The sequence below is a fragment of the Vespa crabro genome, chromosome 15 (assembly GCF_910589235.1).
Source record: "Vespa crabro chromosome 15, iyVesCrab1.2, whole genome shotgun sequence".
NCBI classification, from domain to species: Eukaryota; Metazoa; Arthropoda; class Insecta; order Hymenoptera; family Vespidae; genus Vespa; species Vespa crabro.
The window spans coordinates 2,653,115-2,673,114 of record NC_060969.1 but is presented as its reverse complement, the minus strand read 5'-3'; the positions used below and the strand labels follow the sequence as shown (position 1 = coordinate 2,673,114).

The 20,000-nt window shown below is 31.0% G+C and overlaps 1 protein-coding gene across 7 annotated transcripts in view; it reads left to right on the top strand.

Annotated features, from left to right (window-relative positions):
• LOC124429643 (stress-activated protein kinase JNK) overlaps positions 1-20,000 on the top strand; it is a 183,454-nt gene that overhangs the window by 47,475 nt on the left and 115,979 nt on the right. Inside the window, exons 1-4 of one of the 7 annotated variants that reach the window (XM_046975196.1) lie at positions 11,930-12,052; positions 12,532-12,788; positions 12,985-13,170; positions 13,263-13,694. The exons of 3 other annotated variants lie outside the window; for them this stretch is intronic. The gene's annotated coding sequence lies outside the window, so the exon portion shown is untranslated. Of the gene's footprint in view, positions 1-11,929; positions 12,053-12,531; positions 12,789-12,984; positions 13,743-20,000 lie in introns of those variants that run through there. 3 more of the 7 variants (XM_046975194.1, XM_046975199.1, XM_046975195.1) reach the window with 3 other exon arrangements.

Sequence of the window (20,000 nt, the reverse complement as noted above, 5' to 3'; positions counted from 1 at the left end):
TCGTCTAAATAATGTTTATTAAAAAATTTTTTAAAGGATTTTTATCATATCGTAAAGCGTTTCGCTTTATTTTTCATCGATTAAAAAATAAAGTAAATGAAAAAAGAAATGAGGAAGAAAATTTTACGTATGTACGTACGTACGTACGTATGTGTGTGTGTGTGTGTGTGTGTAAGAGAGAGAGAGAAAGGTGGGGGAGGGAAGGGGAGGGGAGATCCTTTTTTTTTCCCTTTAGGTTTTAGGCATGGACGATCTTAATGACACGCCAATCCGCATCTTATTAAAATTCACGATGGATATTCCTGAAAAAAGAAAAAGAAGAGAGTGAGAGAGAGAGAGAGAGAGAGAGAGAGAGAGAGAGAGAGAGAGAGAGAGAGGGAATATCCTTTCGGAAGTTATAACTGCTTATAAATATATTTATACATAAGATATATGGCTTCGTCCACGTTAGATATATCCATTATTTATGGGATATCGATCGACATCGCTAGCCAACATTCACTTATATTACATTAGTCATAGAGAAATTATTCGACGAATTTATTTTTATCATATCGTCATTTTCTATATATATATATATATATATATATATATGGTAGAGTCAATAAACAATTAACATTTATGTTGGAACATGAGAAACAAAATCTTTTGTGATACTTATATGTGTTAAATATAATGTTATCCTATATATAATTTCTTTTTTTATTTTTTTCGTTTTTTGTTCTTCTTTTTCAATCTTTTTCTCTTCTTTTCTTTTGTTTTTCCTCCTTTTACATACTTCGAATATTATTTTTTTGTCGGTTCTCATGAAAATTTAGTACGCGCATTTGCCTTACATCTCCTACTAAAAACTACCCACCCTCCCTCCCTTCTACCCTTCTTTTCTCTCTCTCTCTCTCTCTCACTCTCACTCTCTCTCACTTTCTCCCACTTTTTTAAAGCTCCCCCCACCCCATGGAACACCTCCGTAGGATTTTATTCTCCTTATGTTCGAGTAAATTTTCAAATATTGTCCAGTATATCGTTATGAACATTCTTCTACCTTTTCTTTTCTGTTTTTATTATTATTATTATTATTATTATTATTATCATTTTTTTTTGTTTTTAAAGCACCCAGTGCTTCATCATAACTTTTATGTTCCATACTGTTACACGGAGTGAAGAGCGGGAGGGACGTATAGGGGATATATACTATGAAGGGACCGTGTTTGTTCCATGATGGGCGAAAATAAAAGTAAATAAATGAAAAAAAAAAGAAAAAAAAAAAAAAAAAGATATATATAAAATGAAAGGAAAAGAAAATTGAAAAAGATAAAAGGAGAGAAAAGAGGAAAAAAAAAGAAGATTAAAAAGGCCCGTAATGGCGAGAAAATTTTAGTAATAATAATAATAACAATAATTACAATAATAATAATAATTATAATAATAATAATAATAATAATAAAATTTTCGAATCGATCTTTGAAGTCTGGACTCGTTAAAATAATAATTTTAATAATAATAATTTCAATAATAACATAATAATAATAATAATAATAATAATAATAGTAATAATAAAGTCTCGAATCGATCTTTGAAGTCTGGACTCGTTAACATAATAATTTTAATAATAATAATTTTAATAATAACATAATAATAATAATAATAATAATAATAATAATAATAATAATAATAATAGTAATAATAATAATAAAGTCTCGAATCGATCTTTAGAGTCTGGACTCGTTAACTCGTTCGAGCTCTGCTTCGTTTCTGGATCGTACAAATTGGAAGAGGGAGAAGATGAAGTGTGTAAAAGAAAGAGTGAGAGAGTGTATGTGTCTGTCTTTGAGAGAGTGAGAAAGAGAAAGAAAGAGAGAGAGAGAGAGAGAGAGAGAGAAGTAGACTAGACATAGGGTGGTGCGTAAGGAATGCCATAGCATCCGCCACATCTCATGGAGTAACGCACGTCGAGCGTTAGGGATCGTTAGCCACGGTATGCCAGGACGATAATAAACAGCGGGCCAAGCCGAATAACGCTTGGAAATATCGCGTCGACGTTTCTCTCTTCGTTTCTCTTCACTTCTCTTCTTACCTCTATAAGTGAGAGTTCGAGAGGATAGAGAGAGAGAGAGAGAGAGAGAGAGAGAGAGAGAGAGAGAGAGAGAGAGAGAGAGAGAGAGAGAGAGAGAGAGAGAGAAAGTGCGCTCGTGCGCGCGAAAGAGAGAGCGCACGCGCGCATAATAACAGCAGGTGGCTGGCATAAATGATGGTAGGCAGGGGCAGCTAAGCTAAGACGTCGGCATTCCTAATGAAAGCATTTACAAATTGAAAATCACCGGATACTAAGTCACACAACGTTAGAAACACACGAAGTTTGTCCAAGTTATCCTGCTCTAGTTCTTCCTCGAATTTTCTTTTTCTTTTTTCTTCTTCTTTTTTTTTTTTTTTTTTTTCGTCGAAACGCCTTTATTAAGATCGAATATAACATAGTTAATATTGAACGTTAAACTTAATCGTTCGCGAATACCTAATCTAATGGTCAATTTGATTCATATCCCTCTATCGTTTCATTATACGTTCACGAACGTATAAATATATTTGTATGCATATAGTATTTATATATGTATGTATGTATGTATGTATGTATGTATGTATGTATGTATGTATGTATGTTCGTTCATTTTATGTGGATTTTCGTAATTATACGAATTTATTTTAATTTGGATAACATGAAAATAATTCGATACTGCCTAGTATATGTATATATGTATGTGTATATGTGTGTGTGTGTGTGTGTGTGTGTGTATGTAATAAATATCTGTTTGAATCGTATTTTATGTATACAATACGATCCTGAAGTATTCCAATTGTTTTGAATAAATAGAAATTTGTATTTCATTTATTTATTTATTTATTTATTTTATTTATTTTTATATGTACATATGTATATATATATATATATATATATATATATATATTTTTTTTTATCCATTAATTCGAAAAATAATTAAAAGTCGCATTGTGCATTACGGTACATATACGTTCAGATTGAATGTACACATGAGTTAATCGAATGATCTGAATTATTTTTTTAATCATAGTTTCTATACGAAAATAGTCGAACACCACGGATTTATATATTCTGACATCTAATCTAATCGAGTGTATCCCGTATAATTGAATTATTTTTCGACGTCTCTCTCTCTCTCTCTCTCTCTCGTAGTCTTGTTACTTCCTCTTCTTATTTTTCCTCCTCCTCCTCCTCCTCCTCCTCCTCCTCCTTCTTGCCGTCGACGAAGACGACGTCGGAGATTCCTGTCGTTATTTCCAGATTTCCCGTCTGTACGAACGGAGACGCGCAATTAAGAGTAAAGTGAGAGAGAAAGAGAGAAGGGAGGAAGGAGAGAGGGAGGGTGGGAGGGAGGGAGGGGGAGAAAGAGAGAGAGAGAGAGAGAACAAGATTCCTTCCTTGTTCCAATTTGCGAATCTATTCCTTTTCGATTTTACTGAACTTTCAGTAATTACAGTACGCCAATGAATTTGTGTTTTAATATTGTTACCATACAATTCTGACAAATTCTATAAAAAGAAAAAAGAGAAAAAATTAATCATCAACGTCATCGTCATCGTCATCGTTATCGTCATCATGTATAAAGTATAATAAATTATAGCGATCGAGAATAATAATGGTATCTGTAACATTGATTAATGTAGATCTTCTCCGTTTCTTTATTTTTTTTATTTTCTTTTTTCTTCCCCCCCCCTTTTTTTTTTTCTTTTTTATTATTATTCTTTTAAGAGATTATCCGACTAATTCAACGTTGCAACAAAATGTCTTTTATTCGAAGCTATATATATATATATATGTATTATAATAACAATTAATATTATGTATTTTTAAAGTTCACGCGCTAATTAGTTTAGAACAATAATTTAATGAGAGTACCTATTCCTAGTCATTCCTAGTCGATCGAACGTTGAATATTTCATCGACGGCTGCAGTGAACCTGGAAAGGTGACTGGCCCGGAATTTCTCTCTCTCTCTCTCTCTCTCTCTCTCTCTCTCTCTCTCTCGCTCTTTCTCTTTCTCTCTCCCACTGTCATAACTGTCGAGATTAATTTTCAGTTTGACGTGGGTTTAGCTAGGATAATTTGACGCGTGAGTGAGCATTGCCTGGCAAAGATGTCCGAACTCGCCGTAAAAAGCTTTTCTCTCTTTCTCTCTTTTAGTCTATCTCTCTCTTTCTTTCTCTTTCACTCACTCACTCTCACTCTCTCTCTCTCTCTCTCTCTCTCTCTCTCTCACTCTCTCTCTCTCTCTCTCTCTCTCTCTTTTTCTTTTTCTCTCTCTTTCTGTCGCAACACACGTTTTATTATTATTTCTTGGTAGTGCCAAGATGGGATTTTAATGAGACACCCGTGTTTAATGTTTCTCGTACCGAACACATATGTTCAATCTTTCCTTTTTCTATTTCATTATCGTCCATTTTGTGTTTTTAGAAAGAAAATGAAAGAAAATGAAAAAAAAAAAAAAAAAAGAAAAAAAAAAAGAGATAGAAATACACGGTACACGCTTAATCTTATTAACGTGACATTTGTAATATTTCTTTTTATTTTGTTTTTCTTGGTTTTTTTTTTCTTTTTTCTCTTTTCTTTTTTTTCTTTTTTTTTTTTTATGAATTTAGATATACATTTCCGTTCTCATTAAGACGCTTTAACGTAGTGTGACATACTTTTCTGTACGTCCGATGAAAGGAAGTGAGAGAGAGTGAGAGAGAGAGAGAGAGAGAGAGAGAAAGAAAAAATAATAATCTCACACCAGATATTTTCTATATGTATATATATATATATATATATATATATATATATATATACATATATACATATGTATATATATATATACCTATACACATATACCTGTCCGTATACTTTTCATCATTTTCGTTGATCACAATTTTTTATATCAAGATCGAATAAATAAGATTTATAAATATCATTGATCCTTCTATACGTCATTCCCCCTTTTTTTCTTTCTTTCTTTTCCTTTTTCTTTTTCTTTTTTTTGCTTTCAAAGAAGAACAAAAGAAAAGAAAAGAAAAGAAAAGTGAAGGACAAATAAATACAAAAGAAAAAATAAAAAGAAAGAGAATGGATCATCCTCACGATATTTTATCGATTTACTGTCATTAAAATCCGATAAGGAAACGTCATTCCTTCCTTCGTCCTTCACCCTGGAGCCCTCCTCCCCCCTCTCTCTCTCTCTCTCTTTCTCTTTCTCTACTACCAGCCCTTTTACCCTCTATCTTCTCACACTTTTCTCTTCAACTTCACAAGCAAATGGCCTTTGCGAAGCCTCTTCGAAATCACTGCCGGTAGAAGAATCAATAACGGAATGCGTTTGTCTCCTCCTCCCCTTCTAACCCTTACTCCCTTACCCCTTACACCTTACCCTTTACCCATCACCCCCGTCTCTCTCTCTCTCTCTCTCTCTCTTTTTCTTTATTTTCCTTGTCTAGTTCATCGAGACTTCTCTCGTACATGCTTCGAAAGTGGCATACGAAGATAAAAATAAAGGAGAGATAGAGAGAGAGAGAGAGAGATTCACCTGCATCACGTTGCATCTCTCTCTCTCTCTCTCTCTTTCTCTATCTTTCTATCTCTCTATCTCTTTATCTGTCTATCTCTTTCTCTCTCTCTCTCTCTCTCTCTCTCTCTCTCTCTCTCTCTCTTTCTATCTCTCATACTCATTCTCTGGTTTCTCCCTTTTGTTCGTCGATGCGTTTGGAATGGCTCGTCGTCATCGTCGTTGTTGCTGCTCGTTGAGTACGTATCTGGGGACTACTAGTAGTAGTAGCTTAGTGATCTCTTTCTCTCTCTCTCTCTCTCTCTCTCTCTCTCTCTCTCTCTCTCGATCTTTTAGTCTAACGATCTCTCTATGTTTGTCTCAATGTCTCAATGTCTCTCTCTCTCTCTCTCTCTCTCTCTCTCTCCTCTCTCCCTTTATCTCTATCTCTCATTCTATCCTATTGTTTCGTTAATCTCGACTACGAGCCACTTCTCTAGTTCGCTACAGAGGCGTTACTACTCGTCGTTCAGTTCTGTTTGTCGATCGTATTCCCTTACCGATTGAGGATCATGAGAAATAGAAAATCTTCTTTTTTTGTTCCGTTCGAATGTACGAACAAGTAATAGTATCTAAGAGGTATCGTCAGATTCACGTCATTAATGGATCCAGTGTCATTCATCCATTATGTGACTTTTATCTTAAAGATCAAACTTTTTACGATTTTATATTTCATCGTACCAATGGATTATTTTCTTTTTTTTTTTTTTCTTTTTTTTTTTAAATGGACATCTTAAAATGTCCAAAATTCTTATTTCTTGATCCTGTAAGATCCAGCATTTAAATATATTCGTCTAAACGTTAAAATTCTGATGTAATACGTGCTGATGGGTTCTACGGCATAGAACGCCTAACTGCTTTTTAGTATAGCGTTAAAGCCTTTTCGGGATTATCCTCCTGTCAATCACGTTTATCTCATGGTAGGTCACGATCGATGACTATGCTTACGTGAGCTGGAATATAAAGCGTACATATTTTCTCTCTCTCTGTGTGTGTGTGTGTGTGTGTATGCGCGTGTGCGCATTTATGTGAGAGCGAACGAGCGAGCGATTTAAAAAATAATAAAAAAAAAAAAAAAAAAAAAAAAAATATCGAATATAAAAAGTAAAAAAATATAAAAAGTGGTTGAATAAAATTATAAAAGAATTCGTTTTATCGATTAAAAATCCGTTTGGTTCTTAAGTTATGCACGAATCGACATTTATTTTATTTATGTAATTTCTTTTTCTCTTTTTTCTTTCTTCCTTTTTTTCCTTTTTCTTTTTCTTTTCTTTTCTTTTTTTTTTTTTTTTTTTTTTTTTTTTTTTCTTGTAATTATATAACGCACGCGAGTTAAAGGCATCATAGCGACGTATATAAAAAGGATGTAGATTAATAAAGTTATAAAAAGCTTTTAATTAATTCAATTTCCCTTTTTGTTCTTAAATTATACACGCGTCAACGTTTATTTATTTATTTTTTTACTTTTATGTATATACATATATATATATATATATATATATATATATATATATATATATTATATTATATTTTATACCGTTGGTATAATTGATATAATTGGTATAATTGAAATTCGATCGATCAAAAAGTAATACAATTTTTGATATATATTCATATTTTGGATTTTCAATGAAAAACTACAGGATGAAAGATCGATTAGAATATTTATTATCATGATCATTGTCATCTTCATTATCATTATCTTCATTATTATCATCATCATTATTATCATCATCATCATCATCATCATCATCATCATTCTTGTCCTTGTCGTCATAAGTAGTGAACACTTTACTATGCTAGCTATTCCTCAACGTGGACAAGGAAATTCATAATGTCTAACCTAATTATAAGCAATAACGCGTAGCCTCTATGTTGGACCCTTATAATGGTAAGAGGATAGCAAAACGGGAAGCAAAACGAAGAGCGAAACTACTCGTGTTCCGTTACAAAGGAGTTATTTTAGGAACACCAAAGTACCTGTCCGGTTACCGTCTCCTCCCTCACATTCTCTTTATCTAACCCCTTCTATCTTTCCCCTTTAAAGTTTTCTCTGCCTTTTTAACGTTACTTTTAAAACGTACATTACGGTTTACGTTCGATCGTTCTAAATGTTGATAAATAATCGTTATCACTTAAAGATATAGAAAAGCTTTTTATCAATGGCTTAATTAAACTTAAGTAATACGATAAAATATTATGTATCTCTTAACAATTTCTTTTTTACTTTTTTTCTCTATTTTTGCTCTCTCTCTTTTTTTTTCTTTTTTTTTTTTTTTTATCATTTTTATCATTTTTTTTTTTTTTTTTATCATTTTTACGTACATATATATGTACGTATATGTATATGTAATATCTCTTTCGTAATTTTATAATTAAAAATATTTTTTTCTTTATTATTTGTCAGAAGAAGAAAAGTAAGGAGAAAAGAAAAAGAACGAAAAAATATGTATATATAAAAAAAAAAAAATATATATATATATATATATATACACGAATATATTGGCAGTGCAATTATCGTTCGAAATGAAAAGGGGGAAAAAAAAATATATAGGAATAATAGAATTTTTTAATATCAACTTCAAATGTCTTTTCGTTCGTACAATTTTCCACGTTGGATTTTTCTCCTTTTTTTTTTTTTTTTGTTTTTTCTTTCCTTTTCTCATATAAGATAAAATAATCATTGATTTCTTTCTCATCACGATTCCATAAGATTTCATAAGAATCCTCATTGACCTCTTTCCATAAAACGATTCGATACAGATAACAGATTCAAACCCGTAGAGCAATAACTGTTCTTGCATCGCTTAGATTCGTCGTAGTGCCATAAACGAGAGATCGTAAAATCGTCGCGACTATAGGCGACGATGCAAACAGGTCGATAGATCCCAAGCGAAGTGTTTTTTTTCTCTTCTCTCTCTCTCTCTCTCTCTCTCTCTCTCTCTCTCTCTCTCTCTCTCTCGTTTTCTGTTTCTTTTTTGTTTTTTCTATTTCTTTTTTTTTTTTTTGCGAACACAATCGATCCTTGCGAATGGTGAAGCGCCCATTCGCGTTCTATGTACTCATCAAAGTTTTATCGAGTATATTTACGATTTGTTTGTTTTTTATTTTCTTTCCTTCTTTTTTTTTTTTTTCCTTTCTTTTTCATTTTTTTTCTTTTTTCGAGACTTGTCGAACAATTTCTGATGATTAAAGAAACGAAATATTTTCAATCAATGCAGTTATTTTTATATGTATATATATATATATATATATATATATATATATATATATATATTTTTTTTTTTTTTTTATAATTAACACATTCTTAACGTTGCCATGTAACTTATTTATTTATCATAAATTTTTTTGGTGTTAGCATTCATGAAATTCTAACTCCGTTAGAATAAATTTGTTATTTTCTCTTTCTCCCTTTTCAATTTTATTCAAGTAAATAACCAAGAGGGAATAAACGTTCTGCACGTTGGGATTAAAAAAGAAAAAAAAAAAAAAAAAAAAAAAAAAGAAGAAAGAAAAAAAAAGAAAAAAAAAGGAAACAAACAAACCGACGTTCAAAGGTGCCGACAATTGCTTTAAAAAGTAAAGCGATCCTACGCACGGTGTCACGTGTCTAATCAACTTTAATTAATCTACCACAATTCTACATACGGATTTCTCCTTACGCGGGAATTAAATGGAATAAGATTAATTTTATCTCGTGCAAATCTATCTCGTTTCTGTTTTATTTTCTATTTTAAATGTGAATTTCTTTCTCTCTCTCTCTCTCTCCCTCTCCCTTTCTCTCTTTCTCTCTCTCTCTCTCTTTTTACATAAGAGATTACGAGTTTAATATTAATTGTCTAATTTAATTAATAAATCAATGAAAATAATGATCAAGTAATAAATTAATAATAAATATATGTAATAATAAATTCTAATTAATACACGAGAATATAGAATATTTCGTCAGGTGGATCATTTGAAGATCGATTGTAATATTAATATTTATTATTTTATAATACGAATCTCATTTTTTTTTTTTTTACTTACTTACTTACTTACTTACTTACTTATTTATTTATTTATTTATTCATTTTTTTTTTAAGCGAATTTTTATTCTACATTCTTACAAAAACGTCGACTTTTAGATCGCAACATATTCGACAAAAAGAACTCGTAACATATCCGATAGCACTTTTGCTACTCGTCGATAGTTCAAAGATTCTTTCAATCGTATCTTCCACGTTTCTGTATTCTAGATGCACAGTGTATGATAACCAAAAGAAGGAAAAAAGAGAGAACGATATTCAAATCTTCATTCTTATTCTACTAGAATTGGAAAAAGAGCGGATTCGGTGCATTGTAGGAACTGAATGTTTCTCTGAATGTTCTTTGAAACATATACATGTACATATACACATATCAGTATATATATATATATATATATATATATATATATATATATATGTATTTGTATGCGTTTCTAATACATAGATAACCTACTGTTATCCCACATATATAGAAAGATGATCTTCTAGAAACCATATAGAATCTGATACATATATAAAATTATTTGGAAATGTATTATCACACCTCGTAGATAAAAAAAGAAAAAATTGTTCTCTTCTTTTCTTTTTTTTTCTCTCTCTCTCTCTCTCTCTCTCTCTCTCTCTCTCTTCCTTTTTCTTTCTTTCGTCTTTTAGATTTATCGTAAGATGAAAAATGTATACTAAATATCACGGTATTATTAGTGGGACTACAAGTTCGTTCGTTCGTTCGTTCGTTCTTCTGCAAATATCTTAACGATCGTCATATCAGGTGCACCGCATACCATACCATACTCTCTTTATGATATTTTTATCAACGTCTAATTCAGCAGGAATGTGGGCTTCGAATCGAGAATCGTATCGCTCGTCTATAGGTGCGATAACAGAATGAGAGAGAGAGAGAGAGAGAGAGAGAGAGAGAGAGAGAGAGAGAGAGAGAGAGAGAGAAGACTCTCATTTATTTTTAGATGAATGACGTACACGTTCTCGTTCGCTTGACGATAGCTTCCTTGTCATTTTCACTATCGTTCGATGCGATTTTTCTATTTTTTTTTTTTTTTTTTTTTTTTTGTTTTGGAGTATATCGTTTCTTTCGAATATATCGAATAATCGATCGAGATTCTATCGGCAGTAAAATAATCGAAAGATACTTTTACTCTTTCTATCTTTTTTTTTTTTTTTTTTTTTTTTTCTTTTTTATCGTAAACGCTCTTGTTTTTCTTATCTCTCTCTCTTATACGTGGACTTACATACGTAGAGGAATTTCAAGAACGTTATAGAGTTGTTGGTATACACATTTGTCGATCCGAACGATCATTACGAAATAAAATAAGTAATGATTTCCTTCATATGCCTTTCTCCTTTTTCCAAGGATAAATATTATTAAAAAAAAAAAAAAAAAAAAAAAAGTAGAAAAACAAATAAATAAGTGAAAAAAAAAATAAGTTTATACTTTCCTCATTGAGAACGTTCTAATAAAAATCTAAAACGTGTTTCTAGAGAAATATTGATCGATCGTTAATAAGCTCGATATAAATTTCATATTTTATCATATTAATGTCTGTTAATGCGAGACGCAAAGATTTCGAATTAAAGAGCAAAAGAAGAAAAAAAAGAAAAACAAACAAAAAGAAAAAAAAAAAAAAAAAGAAAAAAAAAGAAAATGGTTGAACCTTTTCGTTAAACTTTCATTTCTAATCGACGATTCTTACGACTCGACGTGTATAATGTCATCATACTTTCGATTAAATTTAGATAACGTTAGTTCGATCGATTTTTAATAAGTTATGCATGATCAGATTTTTAAAGGAATAAAAAGAAAAAAAAAAAAAAAAAGAAAAAAAGAAAAAAAGAAAGAAGAACAGAAAGAAGAAAAGAAATTTAACTCGATGAATGATGTATATCGATTTCTCTACGATACGAATTAATATCATTTCAATAATTAAGAATGTGATAATGTCAAGAGAAAAGAAAGAAAGAAAAAAAAAAGAGAGAAAAAAAAAGAGAAATAATGTTAAGAATGAAAAATGTCGATGAAAATATCGTATTAGAAAATGCAGAAAAAAAAAAAAAAGAAAAAAAGAAAAATAATCTTTTTTGCGATTCTCTCTCTCTCTCTCTCTCTCTCTCTCTCTCTCTCTTTCTCTGTCTCTCTTTGTAATCACTATATCAGAGAATGCTCAGAAGGGTGTTTGGCCGGCTACCCCCTCCCCTTCCCCACTCCCTCTCTCCCACTACCAATACTCGTTCTCTCTTTACCCTCCCCACTACTTTCCTCCATAGTACCGTCCTCGGGCGGCATCGGCGGCTCGACGCGAAGTTGGCCGACGCGCAAGCGCTAGCCCCGAACTTCCCCGAGGCAGGTCAGTCGTGCGTGGCCCTTTGCGCGCGTCGCATCTATTTCTTTCGTGATATATTCGGGGTGCGTTTACAATTCGTACCATCATTCGTTTCTCTTTCTCTCTCTCTCTTTCTCTTTCTCTCTCTTACTCTTTCTCTCTCTTACTCTTTCTCTCTCTTACTCTCTCTCTCTCTCTCTCTCTCTCTCTCTATATCTTTCTCATAGCTTTCTTATCTTCCTTCTATTCGTTCCAAATTTTTCTCTTATTAATTTCTTATATTAATTTTTCTTACTTATTTAGCTAACTTACTTACTTACTAGCTTGCTTGCTTGCTTGCTTGCTTGATTTCTTTATCTGCTCCTCTTTTCTTTTTTTATTCCTATATATTTCTCCGTCGAAGAAGAATATTATTATCCTTTTTTCTTTTCTTTTTTTTTTTTTTTCTTTTTTAATTTTCTTTTTATTTATTTATTTTCTTTCTTTCTTTCTGTTCTTCTATTTCCCACCTTTTTCTCGAGTGTCAAGAGAAAAAATATTATTCTAACTTTACGTCACGCAGGGGGTGCTATATAAAATTATAGCCATAAGAAGAAGAGGAAGAAGAAGAAGAGGAAGAAGAGGAAGGAGAAAATAAAATAGAAAATTAAGAGGATCAAGTGTTTCTCAAGAGAAAGTGGAATTATTATAAAGAGTCACTTATAACGTACGATTATTAATTAATTCGTTTTAGAATCAAATCCTATTTGTGTTAGTCAATAGTTAATACGCACTTTTGATAAGAAGAGAAGGAAAGAAAAGAAACGAACATAGGCGCAAGTAAAAAAAAAGTGTCTAGTGTGTCTCTGTGTGTGTGTGTGTCTCTCTCTCTGTGTGTGTGTGTATATATATATATATATTTATATATATATATATATATACGCATATACGTTCGTCGTGTGCTTCCAACGATACTTTCTTTTATCAAACGAGAGTTAAAACGACATACGTGTGTTTGTTTTGATTTTATCCTTAGAAAGAAAGAAAGAAAAAAAAAATAAAAAAAAAAAAAAAAACAAAAAGAAAGGAAAGGAACAAAAGAAAATAAAAGAGAAGAGATCTGGAAGATCATTCATATTTAACTGTGATATCTTGGACCGTTGGTGATTTTTGAAGGACATAAATATTATAACGTTAACAATTTTAATTATTACGTGACCACGTGAGTGTATAATTTGTGACGAAATATACAAAATTAAGAACGAACGAACGAACGAACGAACGAATTATTAATTAAGTGATACATTGTTACAGTTTTGCCGTCCGTATGTTTCTAATAATGTCCATTTGCTAAGCTAAAAGATTATCGTCCAATCGTCTAGATTTATAACAGTCTATCTATCTATCTCTATCTTATTCTATCTATTTATCTATCTCTTTCTTTCTCTCTCTCTTTTTTTCTCTCTCTCTCTCTCTCTCTCTCTCTCTCTTTCTTTCTTTATCTCTATCTGTCTATCTATTTATCTGTCTGTCTATCTATCTGTCTATCTATCTATCTATCTATCTATCTATCTCTATCTGTGTCTCGAGAGGTTCGACCAATGCAAGACTCGTACTACTGCCTTCTCTTGGTCAATCACGTTACGTATTTTCTTCATCCGATTTAACGGCACACCGTAGTCTCTATTATCCAGTCAACGTCACCCACGCTTTTCTCCGAGGGAAAAAGGGATCGATATTAACGAGGTAGGCCGATCCCCGTTGCTTCGAAGATACATCGTTTTATTCTAACAAGTAAATAATTTTTCTTTTATAATTAATCCAAATCCCACATTCCTTCGGAAGAACACAATACCCCTACACACTCTCTCCAAATCCCATAACCACCACCTTATCCTATCATACGTACTGTTAGACCGTTTGTTTCCTGTTCTTTTTTTTTTTTTTTTTTTCCTTTTCTTTTCTTATTCTTGCATATATTCCTTTATATTCCTTTTATTTTTTTTCCTTCCTTCCTTTCTTTCTTTTTCTTTTTCTTTTTTCTTCCTTTTTTTTTTTTTTTTTTTTTTTTTAATTATGAAAATCGTCGATAAGTTTGATAGATCGAAATTATTTCAATTATATCAAGTTGATCTTTTGTATTTAGATATATATATATATATATATGGGGGGGGGGCGGAAACAAAAATAAAAAAAAACGATACTTCGATGTAACACTTTTTACAGTATGTTCTTTCATTGGTAAGGAATTATCTTTTTTGTTATTTTTTCTTTTTCTTTTTTCTTTTTTTTTTTTTTCAATTTAATTTTCTAATTTTCTAACTTTCATTTCTTTCTTTTCTTTTTTTTTTTTTCGAGCGTCTATCAAATTTATTATTTAATTAATTAATCGTTTCTAACAATTTCATTCTCGACATTATTACGAACGACATTACGTTGATAATATTTACATAAGGAATATCGTTGTCGGTGTAAATATTTATTTGAATTTTTGATGAGAGAAAGAGAGAGAGAGAGAAAGAGAAAGGTATCGTATTGAAAGATTTAATTTAAACGGTGTATTCTTCGTTCGAAAGCAATCATCGATTTAACAGCAGCAGTCCGTTAAAAACCATTGACGATTGTAAGTATTTGTTTGGGTGTCCACTTATCTGCTGTTTCGTTCGTGCCGGCGTACACGTGGCCGCTCACGTTATTTGCTATAAGCCGTGGCACACGAGATTATCTCTTTCTTTCTTTTCTTTTTCCTTTTTCTCTTTTTTTATATTTCTTTTTTTCTCTCTCCCCACCCACACCTTCCTTCCTCTTTCTCTTTCTCCCTTTCTCTTTCTCTCTTTCTCTCTTTATCTTTATATCTCTCTTTGCCAAGCAAAAATATCAGCCATGAACAAGAGAGAGAAAGAGATATACATATATTCATATATATATATATATATATATATATATGTATATAATATAAAAGTGTAACGCTACGAAGCGTTGTTATACCATCTACACCTGTTTCTCGTTTTCATTCTAAGCATACATATGCTCTAATCGGCTATTATCGTTTTAAAACGATTTATGTATTAGCGATCATAAACGAGTTTAAGTCGTAGTAGGCACATCGATATAACGAGTTATTTTGTTTTCTTTTCGTACTTTTTTTTTTCTTCCTTCTTTTCGTTCTTTCTTTCTTTCTTTTTTTTTTTTTTGCTTTGCTTTGCCTTTTCTCGATATTCCATTCGTTAAGGCGTAAAAATATTTCGATTATTTCTGTTTTATTTTTCTTTTTTTTCTTTTTTGTAATCGAATAGTATTATTTTTGAAATGAATGTTTTCCTTTTTTTCCCTTTTTTTCAATTTTTAATTTATATATATATATATATATATATATATATATATATAAAAGAATATTAATTCCTTTATATAATACTCTCACTTAGAAATTTTTACATACTTTGTTTAATATTACAAAATAATAATATTCAAATATGTTTTCTTTATTCAAACTTCAGCTATATATATATATATCCATGATATGTTTACTGCAATATAATATTTAAATGTTATTCTTTTGTACAGTCCACATTATAACGCCGCCCCCTCCGCCTACCCTCAAAAAAAAAAAAAAAGCAAAAAGGAAACAAAAAAATATTGATTCTATACGTCGTCGTCTTCGTTCATAGTTTTCAAATCGATTGAATACAAATGTATCCATCTACATATATATATATATATATATATATATATATATATATATATATATATATATATGTATATATGTATGTATGTATGTATGTATATATTTGCCTTGGGCAAATCTGTTACTGATAACATTACTCCCGCACTCCTGTGGTAGTTACCATGAGAAGAGAAAACAAACTACTCTACTGCTAGTCGAAGGTCGATCGAACAGTAAAATCATCATTTGAAATATCTTTTTCTTTACGCGCATATACAAATATCTGTATACATATATATGTATGAATATTTTTTTTTTTTTTTTTTTTATTATTATCTTTGCAAAATAACGTATAAAACGAAATCGTTTATTCTGACATTTATTTTCTTTCATGTTCTTTTTTTTTATACTCGTGTCAAATATTTACATTAAATAATCACTTTCGTTCAAATGAAATTGTTATCGCAAAAGTTATTGCAAGTAATATAAAAATTATTAAATATCCAAACATACACGTATACACATAATAAATATTTATTTAACTCATTTATAATCTTATAAAAGTTATCAATTAAAGTTGTAGAGATGATTAATTAATAATTTAAAAAGTATAGATCACCGATAAAATTCGTACTATTGTTTCACTTTGTATTATCAAATGAAATAAAAATAAGTAAAGAGTGTTATGTATAAACGTACATAAGACTTTGTTACATCATCGATATCGTTGTTAGATTAGAATTAGTCCAGTCAAAAGAAGGCCAAGTTTATTCGTGAGCATAAACGAAAAGAAGCATGAACGAATAAAATCCTCTCTCTCTCTCTCTCTCTCTCTCTCTCTCTTTCTCATACACACATTCTCTCCCTCTTTCAGTCTCACCCTCATCCTCATTCTCACCAAGACTATCAATATTATACTCTTTCTCGTCTTTTTCTAACGACATACTTTACCAATACACTCTTGGCAATGCTTCGAAAACTTTACGTCGTAAAGACGCATAAACAGTTCTGGAATCTGACCAGAAATCAACGAACATAGTGAACGAAATATCTTCGAGGATAAGATATTTACGTCGATGAAACGAAAATATTTATATCGAATCGAATATTAATTAGAAATGTTTGATTTTTTTTTCTCTTTCTTTTTTTTTTTCTTTTCTTTTCTTTTCTTTTCTTTTTTTTTTAATCGTACAAAATACAATCCATCGTTTTAGATTTAAATATTCGTTCGATGATCTTTAATTGTACTTTGATCTTTCTATTAATTCCAAATGTAAATGAAATATAATTAATTATATATATATATATATATATATTTTTTTTTTTTTACATTGTTACACATAACCGGATCATTTTTTGTTTCGTTCCATTTCTTTTTTATTCGATATTTTTTTTTTTTTTCTTTTTTTTTTTTTTTTGGATGAACGTAAAACTTCAAAGAGATTTATCAAGTTGGAAGATCAACAAAGTAATCAGATCCTAATTGGATGCACTTTCTCTTTCTTTATCTTTTTCCTTTTCTTTTTTGCGTTTCCCTATCTCTCTCTTTCGATGCATCCAAATTACATTGCTTTTCAGAGCGAATTTAAACCGGCAAAGATTCATCGATGCTATCGCTCGAGTTACATAATCCGAACGTGTAAACACGACCGATCGAATTACGGTCGTCGACGGTCTAAATCCACAACAATCCAGGGGTCCGATCGTTTGTTAAGACGAACCGTCCCCTTTTATCGTCATTCAACACGATTCTCTTTCTCTCACTCTTTCACTTTCTCTTACTCTATTTCCCTCTCTTTCTCTCTCTCTCTCTCTCTCTCTGTCTCTGTCTCTGTCTCTCTCTCTCTCCCTCTCTCTTTCTGTCTCTTCGGTCTAAGGCATTTAACAGAACTCCAACTCAAGTCGACGTGATGATCTATCATGTCGTATAACTTTACATTTCACTTAAGTGCATTTTGTTCTTTTCTTTTTTTCTTTTTCCTTTTTCTTTCTTTCTTTCTTTTTTTTTTTTCTTTTTTTTTCTTTTTTTTTTTTTTTTTTTTTTTTTTTATTCGTCTCGGTATAACATTGAAAATTTCGAACTCGTCTCTATAAGACAAACCAAGATAAAATTATATTATTTATATGAATTATATTATTAAATATAAAATTTTTTTCAAATAAAGATCAAGAAAATATTGAAACTTATATTCGTTAAAATTCGAATTAATATTTGCAAGAATTCAATAAATGGTACAAGTAAATATATATGTATATTTCTAGATTAAGTCTTTAGTTTTCATTGTTGAACGTCAGAATCGAGAAGATCCATTAGCTAGCTTCTTTCTTTCTTTCTTTTTGTTATGTCATTTTTATTTGATTTGATTTGATTTTTTATTTATATCAAGGAAACATTGAAAATTTCAATCTCATTTTTAACGCGACAAATCGATAAAATTCATATAATCTTTATTCTTTTCTTTTATATTTTTGTTTTCTCTTTATACAAATTACTTTTTTATTTATTTATTTTTTCCTTAACAATTTAAATTATAACAGTAGAGAAATTTCCTCTCTCTCTCTCTCTCTCTCTCTCTCTCTCTTTTTTTTCTCAATGAAAAAATTTTTATATAAAAAAAGGAAAAGATAAAATGTATATTTATATATATATTAATGCATCAGAGTTCGTAGATATGGTACGTTCGAAAAATAATTATTCCTTGATATATGATAAAATTCGAATCCTTTTTTTTTTTTTTATTATTTTTATTTTTTTTATTTTTTTAAGTTTCTCATTGTTGAATATAAGAAACGAGAAGATCCATTGGTTAACTTCTTTTTTTTTTTTTTTTTTTTTTTTTTTTTTTCTTTTTTACGAGAGAGTCTCAGTCGCTCATTTATGCAACGTTCCCAGAGTAGCTTAGGGCCGTCCAAAGTTGATGCGACAAAGTTTGGTAGTAGTAGGGTGGACGTGGGAGGGGGGCGGAGGTCGGAGGCGACGGCAGGGGGCGAGGAGATTCGTTCTCTCGTTGAACGATAAGGTTTTGCGACAGTTATTATTTTCCTTGTAACGATATCGGTGAACCTTCTGAAGTAAGTTCTCGAATCCCCCATAGAAAAGGGATTTGAAGAAAGAAAAGCTTTCCTTTTCTTTCGTTATCTTTCCGGAAAAAGGGAATAAGGGAATAGAACGACAGTACTACATCCTTTCTACTACTACTATTACCACCCACCACTACTACTACTGTTAAAATACTAATACTTTTTTCATCATTTCAAACTGTAGACATCGTAACCACTCTGGAGGACATCCTTCACATCCTCCTTCTCCTCCTTCTTCCTTCACCTCTTCCTCCTCCTCCTTCACCTCTTCCTCCTCTTCATTCTCCTCCATCATTCCGAAGTTTGATCAACGCGTTCCCTTCTCCCTTGTTTCTTATTCTTCTTTTTTCCTACTACATTGAGAAATATCACGTGACCGAAATGTCAGGAACGTTCCTTTCACGTTCACGAGGGTGCGCGATGACTTTCGAGGGTTTTTTTTTTTTTTTTTGAACGAGAGTTAAGAACATTCCTACTCTCTACGTTCGGATATTTGCCTCGTTATTCTTTTTATTTCCTACTTTATTTTTTTTTTATTTTTATTTTTTTTTATTTTATTATTATTATTATTATTATTATTATTATTATTATTATTATTATTATTATTATTATTGTTGTTGTTCTCCTTTTATTTTGTGTTTTTCTTTTTATTCAGTTTTTAATTAAAGCCCTTCGTAGAAGTTATCGATTAGAAAAATAAACAAAAAAAAAAAAAAAAAAAAAAAAAAAATAAAAATAAAAAAAAATGGAAAAATACATTAACGGCAATATTTTGAATAGGGAGATGGTTATGGTGGTTAGCAGTAATGATGATGATGATGATGATGATGGGTGGGTTGGTAGAGAGAGAGAGAGAAAAAAAAAAAAGAAAAAAAAAAGGAAGGACTACTTTATCCGGGTTTCTATGGGAGAAACGGACAAGAGGGTTGGGGGTGTTCGGATTTCAGAGCATTGTACTCGTTGGAATATTTTTGTATCGTCGTATTTTTTCTTTTTTTTTGTTTTGTTTTGTTCTGTTTTTTTTCCTTTCCTTTTTTTTTTTTATTCTACTTTTATCGTGTTTTCTATTAAAACCGTTCGTCGTAGTTATCGATTAGAAGAGAGAGAGAGAGAGAGAGAGAGAGAGAGAGAGAGAGAGAGAGAGAGAGAGAGAGAGAGAGAGAGAGAGAGAGAGAGAGAGAGAGAGAGAGAGAGAGAGAGAGAGAGGAAGAGAGAAAGAGAGAGAGGGGGGGGAGAGAGAGAGAGAGAGAGAGAGAGAGAGAGAGAGAGAGAGAGAGAGAGAGAGAGGAGAGAGAGAGAGAGAGAGA